This window comes from Oncorhynchus masou, unplaced genomic scaffold, assembly GCF_036934945.1.
Source record: "Oncorhynchus masou masou isolate Uvic2021 unplaced genomic scaffold, UVic_Omas_1.1 unplaced_scaffold_2144, whole genome shotgun sequence".
In the NCBI taxonomy this organism is placed as follows: Eukaryota; Metazoa; Chordata; class Actinopteri; order Salmoniformes; family Salmonidae; genus Oncorhynchus; species Oncorhynchus masou.
In genome coordinates, this window is record NW_027008621.1 from 71,550 (window position 1) to 82,801 (window position 11,252).

Below are 11,252 nucleotides of genomic sequence, written 5' to 3' on the forward strand. Positions count from 1 at the left end.
GTGCTGCTGTCAACTGTTGTGGGTCAAGGTACTGTATTTTGTGTATAATGGAAGTATTGAGACTAACCCTAGTTTATATCCTTTCCTTGTCTCCTTTCCTCAGCTTCTCCTGTGCTCCCTCTATGAGATCTATCAAGCACTCGAGGAAGCTCTGGACAATAACTCCAACCACCCGAGTGTCGCGCCTATATACTTCCCCCTGGAACTAGCACGGCTGGAGTCAGTGGAGAGAGACCTGGAGCATTTCTATGGGCAGGACTGAGAGAGAAGATTGTTGTACCGGCTGCCACTAAAATATATGCCCATAGACTCAGACAGGTGTGTATTAAACTGGACTGGTCTGTGGAAGTTGAATCGTACCATAATGCTTTATAACAGGGTTTCCCAAACTCGGTCCAGGGGCCTCCTCTGGGTGCACATTTTAGTTTTTGCCCCAGCACCACACAGCTGATTCAAATAACTACCTCATCATCAACCTTTGATTATTTAAATCATCTGTTTAGTGCTAGGGTAAAAAACTAAACGTGCACCCAAAATGAGACCCAAGACCGAGTTTAGGAAACCCTGCCTTATGTAACCATGAAGGGGGCAAATGAGGGTTTTAAAAATCCAATGTAAATTCAGCCAAACGTTAGAAGTTGAGATAATGAAAATTGTAAAAAATGGGTTACTTGGAATGTTTTTATAGTGCATTCACACCAATGACTGTACTGACTATCTCTCTCCTTCTCTCCTTCCCTCCACAGATCGGCAAAGACAACCCTGAGTACCTAGTGGCCCACGCGTACACCCGCTACCTCGGCGACCTATCTGGCGGACAAGTCCTTGGCCGCATTACCCAGAAGTCTCTGGGGCTGAAGGGTGGCGAGGGTCTGTCGTTCTTTTCCTTCCCGGGCGTGAGCAGCCCCAACCTGTTCAAACAGCTGTACAGGAGTAGAATGAACAGCATAGAGCTGGAGGAGGAGGAGAGGAAAGGAATGCTGGAGGAGGCTGTCAGAGCCTTCGAGTTGAACATCAAGGTGAGGAGGAGAGGAGGATGGAGGAGGAGTGGAGAGGAGGATGGAGGAGAGGAGGATGGAGGAGAGGAGGATGGAGGAGAGGAGGATGGAGGAGAGGAGGATGGAGGAGAGGAGAGGAGTGGAGGATGGGGTGGGTTGGGGAGATGGGGGGGTGACGAGTAATAGGGAAACGGGATAGCCATGGTTTAGGGGTATTAGGATAGGGATATTAGGGTTGGTGTTCAACTATAAGCTAAGTGAGTGCCATTTAGTTTTTTTTAATGAGCTTCTTGGCTCTTCGTACATAAGACGACTGACTTTTGACTGATGTTGTCTTGCCTCTGTCTGTGATGCAGGTCTTTGACGATCTTCAGAAGATGGTGTCTGTGACAGAGAGGGAAAGTGAGCTCATACATACGACAACCAGAAATAGATGCACAAGACACATGTCGACACATTCCAAAGAGGCTGATGGTAAGTTACGCACACACACAGACACACACACACACGCGCGCATAGGCACATGCATGTGCGAACACACGCACGCACACACAGACACCACGCGTACGCACACACACACACGACTGAATATGATGACGGTGATATTTAGTACTTATGCAGTTAGTGTGTTAGATAATACTAATAATTCCTCCTTTTCTCAGGAGAGAAACTGACGGCGAGATCCCTTCAGATCCAGACCAGTCTGGTCAACGCATCACCCCTCTTCAGAATGTTGCTGGGGATCTGTGTCGCCCTGGCAACGGTTGGCATGGGAATCTATGCTTTTTAAAGTTGTAAAGAAGTGTTTTCAGCAAAGTTGTATCCGTCCATAACAGAAGATTACCTGACACCTAGATGATGTTGGGAGTATTTTTGTACTTTAAAGACCTTAAAGAGGATGAAGGACCCCATATTTTATAATGTTGTTGATCCTAAATAGGTTTAAAAGTTGTTAAAAAAACGAAATACTGTACAGAAGTAAGTAATAACTTAGTAATATAAATTCTTATAGTTCCTGTGTTGTATGTAGCCACATTAAACTATGAGTTAGGATGTGTATGATATTGATACATGTCCATGTGTCTGACTGGCAGTACTGACTCAATGTCCACCAGTATAAAATCCCTAGGACACTAGAAATAGACTAGTAGTCCTGAACATTTTGTGAAATTTCTGAATCATTTATCAATGTCACTGTGAAAATGAGAGCAAAATGAAATCTATCCTTTTTCATTTACAATCTCAGGATTTAGCCATTGCTACTGTAATATTTCTACCTGTCGAAAATCCATTTTTGTAAAGTCAGTTATACTGTTTGTAAAATTTGTTCAACAAAAATATTTTTTATATATTGTATGTATTTGTACATTTTTTAATAAAAAGAGTCTACCATGTGGGGTATAAAATGCACAGATAATTTCTTCATCGTCTACATTATTTAAAATCCTTTCCTCTATCAACATCCAACCACAGAGTAACAATGTAGATTGAACATGTAGTTTTATCTCAATCAGTGTGCATAAAAAAAGTTAAATGAATATACTTCTAAATGAAAAGAACAACAATAAAATAGAAAAATAAACATATCAGGCTGTTCCAGTTCTGTTCTAGTAGGAGTCTTGTGGGGTTTCTAATCAGAAATGCTAAGGCCCAAATCCCATCATTCTATTTCCCAAATAATAACAGACAAATTACATAACAATGTCAGGCTGTTAGAATTCTCTTCTAGTATACGAGTCTTGTGGTGGTAATAGGCTTTAGAAGCCCCTTCATTACATTTCCTTCTGAAGCTGTTGCGAATCCTCCTCATCTTCTTTGGCTTGTCATGCTCCACTTCCTGTCCAGCGCAGTCCTCGAAGACTGAGAAGGCTGGTCATCTTCTTTGGCTTGTCATGCTCCACTTCCTGTCCAGTGCAGTCCTCGAAGACTGAGAAGGCTGGTCATCTTCTTTGGTTTGTCATGCTCCACTTCCTGTCCAGTGCAGTCCTCGAAGACTGAGAAGGCTGGTCATCTTCTTTGGTTTGTCATGCTCCACTTCCTGTCCAGTGCAGTCCTCAAAGAGAAGGCTGGTCATCTTCTTTGGTTTGTCATGCTCCACTTCCTGTCCAGTGCAGTCCTCGAAGACTGAGAAGGCTGGTCATCTTCTTTGGTTTGTCATGCTCCACTTCCTGTCCAGTGCAGTCCTCGAAGACTGAGAAGGCTGGTCATCTTCTTTGGTTTGTCATGCTCCACTTCCTGTCCAGTGCAGTCCTCGAAGACTGAGAAGGCTGGATATCTTCTTTGATGGTCTGGAATGTGGTGCTGGTGGCATCAGAACGAGGTGCTTCTCTACCCTCAGCCTCCTATACCAGCTGTAGATAGTTCTGTGGTAGGATGGGCTCCATGTCTAAATGCCAGTCTGAAACAACAGCTTGGGAGGGTTCTGATTCCGGGGGAAAGGGTCACTAACTTCCTCATTCTGCTGTGTTTCTGCTCTAATGTCTCCTTGGTCAGGTGCCGAGCTAGAGGTCAGTGGCTCAGAGTCTGACACAGCAGCGTTGCTTTTACCTTGCTTCTTCAGCTCTATGTCTTCTTTGAACAAGAACTTAGAGCATGGTTCTCCATCATACTCTGGGTAATAAGTCCCTCCTCCTTGTTAGCAGCAAACCGATGAGGTAGACTCTTAGCAATCCACAGAGCTACAAGGCAAACCACGTAGAGGTTGAAGATCTTTGATCCCAGTCCAAGTGCTCTCCTCCAATATCTCCTCCAGGTTCTCCATGATATTCGTGGCCACTGTTGGTAAATTTCTTCAACAAATGATCAGGTCTATATAACATACATTAGTAATGGAAAGGAAACACAGACTCGTTGTTTAAGCATTAAAAAATACTCCTTTAGTAATAAAATTTCTAGGCAGAAGTTGGTACGGAGTACAATATAACAGTATATGATAGTTTCTCCCAAGTTCTGCAAAATGTCTTAAGACATCCTGTAACTCATATAGCCTCTCCCAGTCCTCCTAAATCTAACCCCCTAGCAGCAGGAACCATCTTATCAGCAATTAAAAGCTCAGAAGTGGGTTGGACCAAAACTTGACCTTTCATCACAAGTACAGGGTCATGACAAGGTGAACGAGTGTAAGCATCTTCTGACAGGTGGCTGGTTTCATCAGGTCTGTGACAGCCTTGTGTTGTCGGACAACCAGATAACCACGGTGAGACCCAGACAGGAGGAGTCTGAACGTAGACACCTTCTGATAGTGTCTGAAGGTCACAACACTCAAAACAGGTTAACACACACACAGAGAGGTCCTGAAGAGGAGACCCTTACAGTTTATCATAACACAATGTATTAACCCTTTAAAAGGTATACGGCCTTGGTTTAGCCCTCTTCACCACCTCCTAGTGGTCTGTGGCCTGCTGAAGAGTGTTGACCAGCTGCCCCCCCCGTGGCCTAGCCCATAACAAGGACCATAGGAGAGCTTCTGCATCCTTCAAAAGAGGGGTGACCTTTGACCTTCAGAGAAAGTCAGTTCCGAAAGAGTTTGTAATTCACTTGAAGAATTACCTGGGAGATAATGTCCTGATGGTTTAACTGAGCACCACGGCCTGCTTCGAGAAGGTCTTGGAGGCAGCTCGTCACCTTGGTCCCGATCTCAGTGAGGGCTCTTTGGACGATGTCCCTTGAGCTGTCTCTTCCTGCTGCCATGTCCACCAGGCTCTCCACAACCTCCCTGACTTCCTGTGGAATCTCCACCTGGAGCATCTCCTCTGACCTGTTGTCAGGTTGGGCATGTTTCTCTGCGTCGTCAATGAAGAGCTGCTGCTGCTCCACAATGAACTTAACATGTATTTCTCTCTTTTCCATGGGATCTCTAAATGCTCCTCTTATGACTATTGATAGAGGTTAAAACAGCAGTCTATAATAAGATATTTAAATATTACATTTTCAATAAATTTGCAAAAATGTCTACAATCCTGTTTTGACTTCATTATGGAGTATTGTGTGTAGATGGGTGAAAAAACAGCAATTTAATCAATTTAGAATTTCGGGCTTTAACACAACAAAATGTGGAATAAGTCAAGGGATATGATTACTTTCTGAATGCACTGCATGTATTTCTTATGAAACACACAGCATGCCTCTATTACGACAGTATTACACTGAACATAGTCACAAACAGGGATAAGAGAAGCTGGTCATTCCTTTCCAGTAGACCGGAGAGACGGGCATCGTTCCTCATTGAGCTCTCTCCAAACATCCTGCTTGATGTTAACGAGCCTGTGCCGACTCCTCACCTTCAATGTCTGTCTGTGAGTTTGAATTTAGTGGAATATTGAGTTTCATATTAGCAGTGGCAAATGTTTATACGAATGAAAGCATTTACAACTCATGTTTGAACTGGATGACACACCTGACAATGTAAATAAATTTGAACACCTCACACCTGACAATGTCATCTTTCACATCTGGATCTTTATAAAGTGAAGTATATTTCTTACCAGCTCAACGAGGCAGGGCTTTCTCCCCTCTCTCTTCCTGAAATCTACAAATGAAACACAGAACGCATATCAGTCACTTTGTGTCATATATTCAGCAAAGAGACTTATCGTATTTTGGCCATGTATTTAGCTTCATTATTAGCTAAACAGGAAAGTGTTGGACAGGTTGACTGCCTGTGGACCTTGAGGTCGCTCTCACTTTTTCAGGAAGGCTTTCTGAACATTGAAGATGATCCATCCCCTCATGTGATTGACAGTGATGTAGGTTGAACAGTGATGTAGGTTGACAGTGATGTAGGGAACTGCCTGCCCCTGATGAGCTTCTCTGTAGGATAGGTTATCATTCACTCTGGAACCAGTGAGCAGAGCTCTAACTGGCCATTCATTTGAACTCATACAAACTTATAAGGGATATGAAGGGCCACGTTTGACCTGTTATTTATCACTTCCTATGTAGTCAAACAAAATGGGGAGAGATGTGTAAGCCACAACGCCAGATATAGGTGATGAAGTGATTTGTCTTCATAAACTAATATTGAGGTGTTTTACACAGTGACGTCACTTGATGGCGCTCAATGTCAAGCGACGTTTTTGTCATCATACAATTGAATTTGCCATGTGTTCTGCGGGCCGCCGTAACCCCATAGAGAGCCTATTGAATTACTAGAGGGGCATTGTCAAACATTAAGCGGAGCAGCACAGGAGAACCCAAGAGCAGACTCAGACCAGGAAACAGGGATGAATGAACCAAGATATTTATTGCAACACAGGGAGAGATGTGCAGATCCAGGGAAGTTTGGATGAGTTGTAGGAAACCCGATGTGGAGGCTGAAGTTGGAGTGAGCTGGGTTGGGACAGGGTAAACAGGTCCGGAGGGGAATCCAAGGGAGGGATGATGAGTTGAATTCAGAACAGGGTAGCGAAATGTGGAACAGGAGACAGGAACCAGAGTCAGAGCAGCAAAATGAATGGAGATTATGATCTGACAGAGTGGAAGTGGCAGGATTGAGTATTTGTAGAGGTCTTGATTATGGAACGGGTTGCAGCTGGTGGGGAACTGCTCCGACTCCAGCACAACTGTCTCCAACCACACAATCACAGAGAGAGAGAGAGAAGAAGAGGGAGAGAACTGGGGGAATGGCTGCAGGTCAAGGAGACACCGAATGTCCACTAGGGGGTGTAGCAGGAGCACATGTGTCAATAAACCCTCAAATTTCCATAATTGGGCAAACACGGCAGCCATCTTGGTCAGGATAGGCAGAGGTAATATACAGCTCTGGAAAGTATTAAGAAACCACTGCAAATGATCAGTTTCTCTGGTTTTACTATTTATAGGTATGTGTTTGGGTAAAATTAACATTTTCGTTTAATTATATAAACTACCGACAACAGTTCTCCCAAATTCCAAATAAAAATGTAATTTAGAGCATTTATTTGCAGAAAATGACAATTGGTCAAAATAGCAAAAAATATGCAGTTGTTGTCAGACCTCGAATAATGCTAAGAAAATAAGTTCATATTCATTTTTAAACAACACAATGCTAATGTTTTAACTTAGGAAGAGTTCAGAAATCAATATTTGGTGGAATAACCCTGATTTTCAATCACAGCTTTTATGTGTCTTGGCCTGCTCTCCACCAGTCTTTCACATTGATGTTGGGTGACTTTATGCCACTCCTGGCGCAGATATTCCTCCACCAAATGTCACAGTGGGTGTGAGACCTGGAGAGACCTACAAGCCACAGTGTCTCGCACCCACTGTGAAATTTGGTGGAGGATCAGTGATGATCTGGGGGTGTTTCAGCAGGCTGGAATCGGGCAGATGTGTCTTTGTGAAGGACGCATGAATCAAGCCACATACAAGGTTGTCCTGGACGAAACCTTGCTTCCTTCTGCTCTGACAATGTTCCCCAACTCTGAGGATTGGTGTTTCCAGTAGGACAATGCTTCATGCCACACAGCCAGGTCAATAAAGGTGTGGATGGAGGACCACCAGATCAAGACCCTGTCATGGACAGGGTCTCCAATCTCCAGACCTGAACCCATGACCTGTCCATTTTCTGCAAATAAATGCACTAAATGACAATATTTTTATTTGGAATTTGGATGTTGTCAGTAGTTTATAGAATAAACCAAAAATGTAAATTTTACCCAAACACATACCTATAAATAGTACAACCAGAGTAACTGATCATTTTGCAGTGGGTTTCTTCCAGAGCTGTATATGAAATTTCAGACGCTTTTTTATCCTAAGTTAACCAACTCCTGACCAACTTGACTCATCATAAGGTTCAATACCATTCCAGTATTCTAATTCCTAATGTTACCAAGAAGACTGTTCTGAATTTTAAAAAAAATGTCATGTCTACAGGATAGTTTCACTCCAAATGAGAACTTATTTATGAAGGGCTTTTCAAACATTTTGCTCAAATGCATACATGTGTGTATACAATTGAACCTAAAAGTATTTTATTCTGCTATAAGCATACTTTTTGTTTGTTCGCTTTATTAGCTGAGCACGTGAAAACGATGGTAAGACAGTGTTTTCGTATTCTTGATTTATTCTAATACATTTGCATATGTCATATAGAAGTACACAACACATTAGTTTGGATTACATGGATTTACATGTGCTGGTTTCATTTCAGACAGATGATTAATTATGAACACAAAATATAAGACATTCACGTATTAAAAATGATTTAATATGATATCTAATATGCCTTTAGGGATAAGATGCCTGCTGTTAAGCAGAGACATGTAAATAGGAGAATCAACCTTTAGGAATGAAATAAGATGCCTGCTGTTAAGCAGAGAATACACTGAAATAATGAAATAGGCAGAATCAACCTATTAGGCAACTGAAATAATAAAATAGGCAGAATCAACCTACTAGGCAACTGAAATAATAAAATAGTCTATTAGTATCAACCTATTAGGTAAATGAAATAATGAAATAGAATCAACCTATTAGGTAAATGAAATAATGAAATAGTCAGTATCAACCTATTAGGCAACTGAAATAATGAAATAGGCAGAATCAACCTACTAGGCAACTGAAATAATAAAATAGGCAGTATCAACCTATTAGGCAACTGAAATAATGAAATAGGCAGAATCAACCTATTAGGCAACTGAAATAATAAAATAGGCAGTATCAACCTATTAGGCAACCTCAACTAGGCAACTGAAATAATAAAATAGTCAGTATCAACCTATTAGGCAACTGAAATAATGAAATAGGCAGAATCAACCTATTAGGCAACTGAAATAATGAAATAGACAGTATCAACCTATTAGGCAACTGAAATAATGAAATAGGCAGTATCAACCTATTAGGCAACTGAAATAATGAAATAGGCAGAATCAACCTATTAGGCAACTGAAATAATGAAATAGTCAGTATCAACCTATTAGGCAACTGAAATAATAAAATAGGCAGTATCAACCTATTAGGCAACTGAAATAATGAAATAGGCAGTATCAACCTATTAGGCAACTGAAATAATGAAATAGGCAGTATCAACCTATTAGGCAACTGAAATAATGAAATAGGCAGTATCAACCTATTAGGCAACTGAAATAATAAAATAGGCAGAATCAACCTATTAGGCAACTGAAATAATGAAATAGGCAGAATCAACCTATTAGGCAACTGAAATAATAAAATAGGCAGAATCAACCTATTAGGCAACTGAAATAATAAAATAGGCAGAATCAACCTATTAGGCAACTGAAATAATGAAATAGGCAGAATCAACCTACTAGGCAACTGAAATAATAAAATAGTCAGTATCAACCTATTAGTAAATGAAATAATGAAATAGTCAGTATCAACCTATTAGGCAACTGAAATAATGAAATAGTCAGTATCAACCTATTAGGCAACCAGTATCAACCTATTAGGCAACTGAAATAATAAAATAGTCAGTATCAACCTATTAGGCAACTGAAATAATGAAATAGCAGAATCAACCTGCAACCTGAAATAATAAAATAGTCAGTATCAACCTATTAGGCAACTGCAATCAACCTATTAGGCAACTGAAATAATAAAATAGGCAGAATCAACCTATTAGGCAACTGAAATAATGAAATAGGCAGAATCAACCTACTAGGCAACTGAAATAATAAAATAGTCAGTATCAACCTATTAGGCAACTGAAATAATGAAATAGGCAGAATCAACCTACTAGGCAACTGAAATAATAAAATAGTCAGTATCAACCTAAATTAGGTCAGTATCAAACTAGGCAACTGAAATAATGAAATAGGCAGAATCAACCTACTAGGCAACTGAAATAATAAAATAGCAGAATCAACCTATTAGGCAACTGAAATAATAAAATAGCAGTATCAACCTACTAACTGAAATAATGAAATAGGCAGAATCAACCTACTAGGCAACTGAAAAAATAAAATAGTCAGTATCAACCTATTAGGCAACTGAAATAATGAAATAGGCAGTATCAACCTATTAGGCAACTGAAAAAATAAATAGGCAGTATCAACCTATTAGGCAACTGAAAAATGAAATAGACAGTATCAACCTATTAGGCAACTGAAATAATAAATAGGCAGTATCAACCTATTAGGCAACTGAAATAATGAAATAGTCAGTATCAACCTATTAGGCAACTGAAAAAATGAAATAGCAGTATCAACCTATTAGGCAACTGAAATAATGAAATAGGCAATCAACCTATTAGGCAACTGAAATAATAAAATGAAATAACTGAAATAATGAAATAGGCAGTATCAACCTATTAGGCAACTGAAAAAATGAAATAGACAGTATCAACCTATTAGGCAACTGAAAAAATAAAATAGGCAGTATCAACCTATTAGGCAACTGAAATAATGAAATAGTCAGTATCAACCTATTAGGCAACTGAAATAATAAAATAGGCAGTATCAACCTATTAGGCAACTGAAATAATGAAATAGTCAGTATCAACCTATTAGGCAACTGAAATAATAAAATAGGCAGTATCAACCTATTAGGCAACTGAAATAATGAAATAGTCAGTATCAACCTATTAGGCAACTGAAAAAATGAAATAAGTAAAATAGGCAGTATCAGTATCAACCTATTAGGCAACTGAAATAATGAAATAGGCAGTATCAACCTATTAGGCAACTGAAATAATAAAATAGGCAGTATCAGCCTATTAGGCAACTGAAATAATAAAATAGTCAGTATCAACCTATTAGGCAACTGAAATAATGAAAAATCCAGTATCAACCTATTAGGCAACTGAAAAAATGAAATAGGCAGTATCAACCTATTAGGCAACTGAAATAATGAAATCGGCAGTATCAACCTATTAGGCAAACTGGAAATAATAAAATAGGCAGTATCAACCTATTAGGCAACTGAAATAATAAAATAGGCAGTATCAACCTATTAGCAACTGAAATAATAAAATAGGCAGTATCAACCTATTAGGCAACTGAAATAATAAAATAGGCAGTATCAACCTATTAGGCAACTGAAATAAAATAGGCAGTATCAACCTATTAGGCAACTGAAATAATGAAATAGACAGTATCAACCTATTAGGCAGCCTGAAATAATAAAATTGGAGTATCAACCTATTAGGCAACTGAAATAATGAAATAGGCAGTATCAACCTATTAGGCAACTGAAATAATAAAATAGTCAGTATCAACCTATTAGGCAACTGAAATAATAAAATAGTCAGTATCAACCTATTAGGCAACTGAAAAAATGAAATAGGCAGTATCAACCTATTAGGCAACTGAAATA

The 11,252-nt window shown here is 39.7% G+C and overlaps 1 pseudogene; it reads left to right on the top strand.

Moving 5' to 3' along the window:
* LOC135532994 (heme oxygenase-like) overlaps positions 1 to 2,392 on the top strand; it is a 5,101-nt pseudogene extending 2,709 nt beyond the window's left edge.
* The last annotated feature ends 8,860 nt before the right edge of the window (positions 2,393 to 11,252 follow it).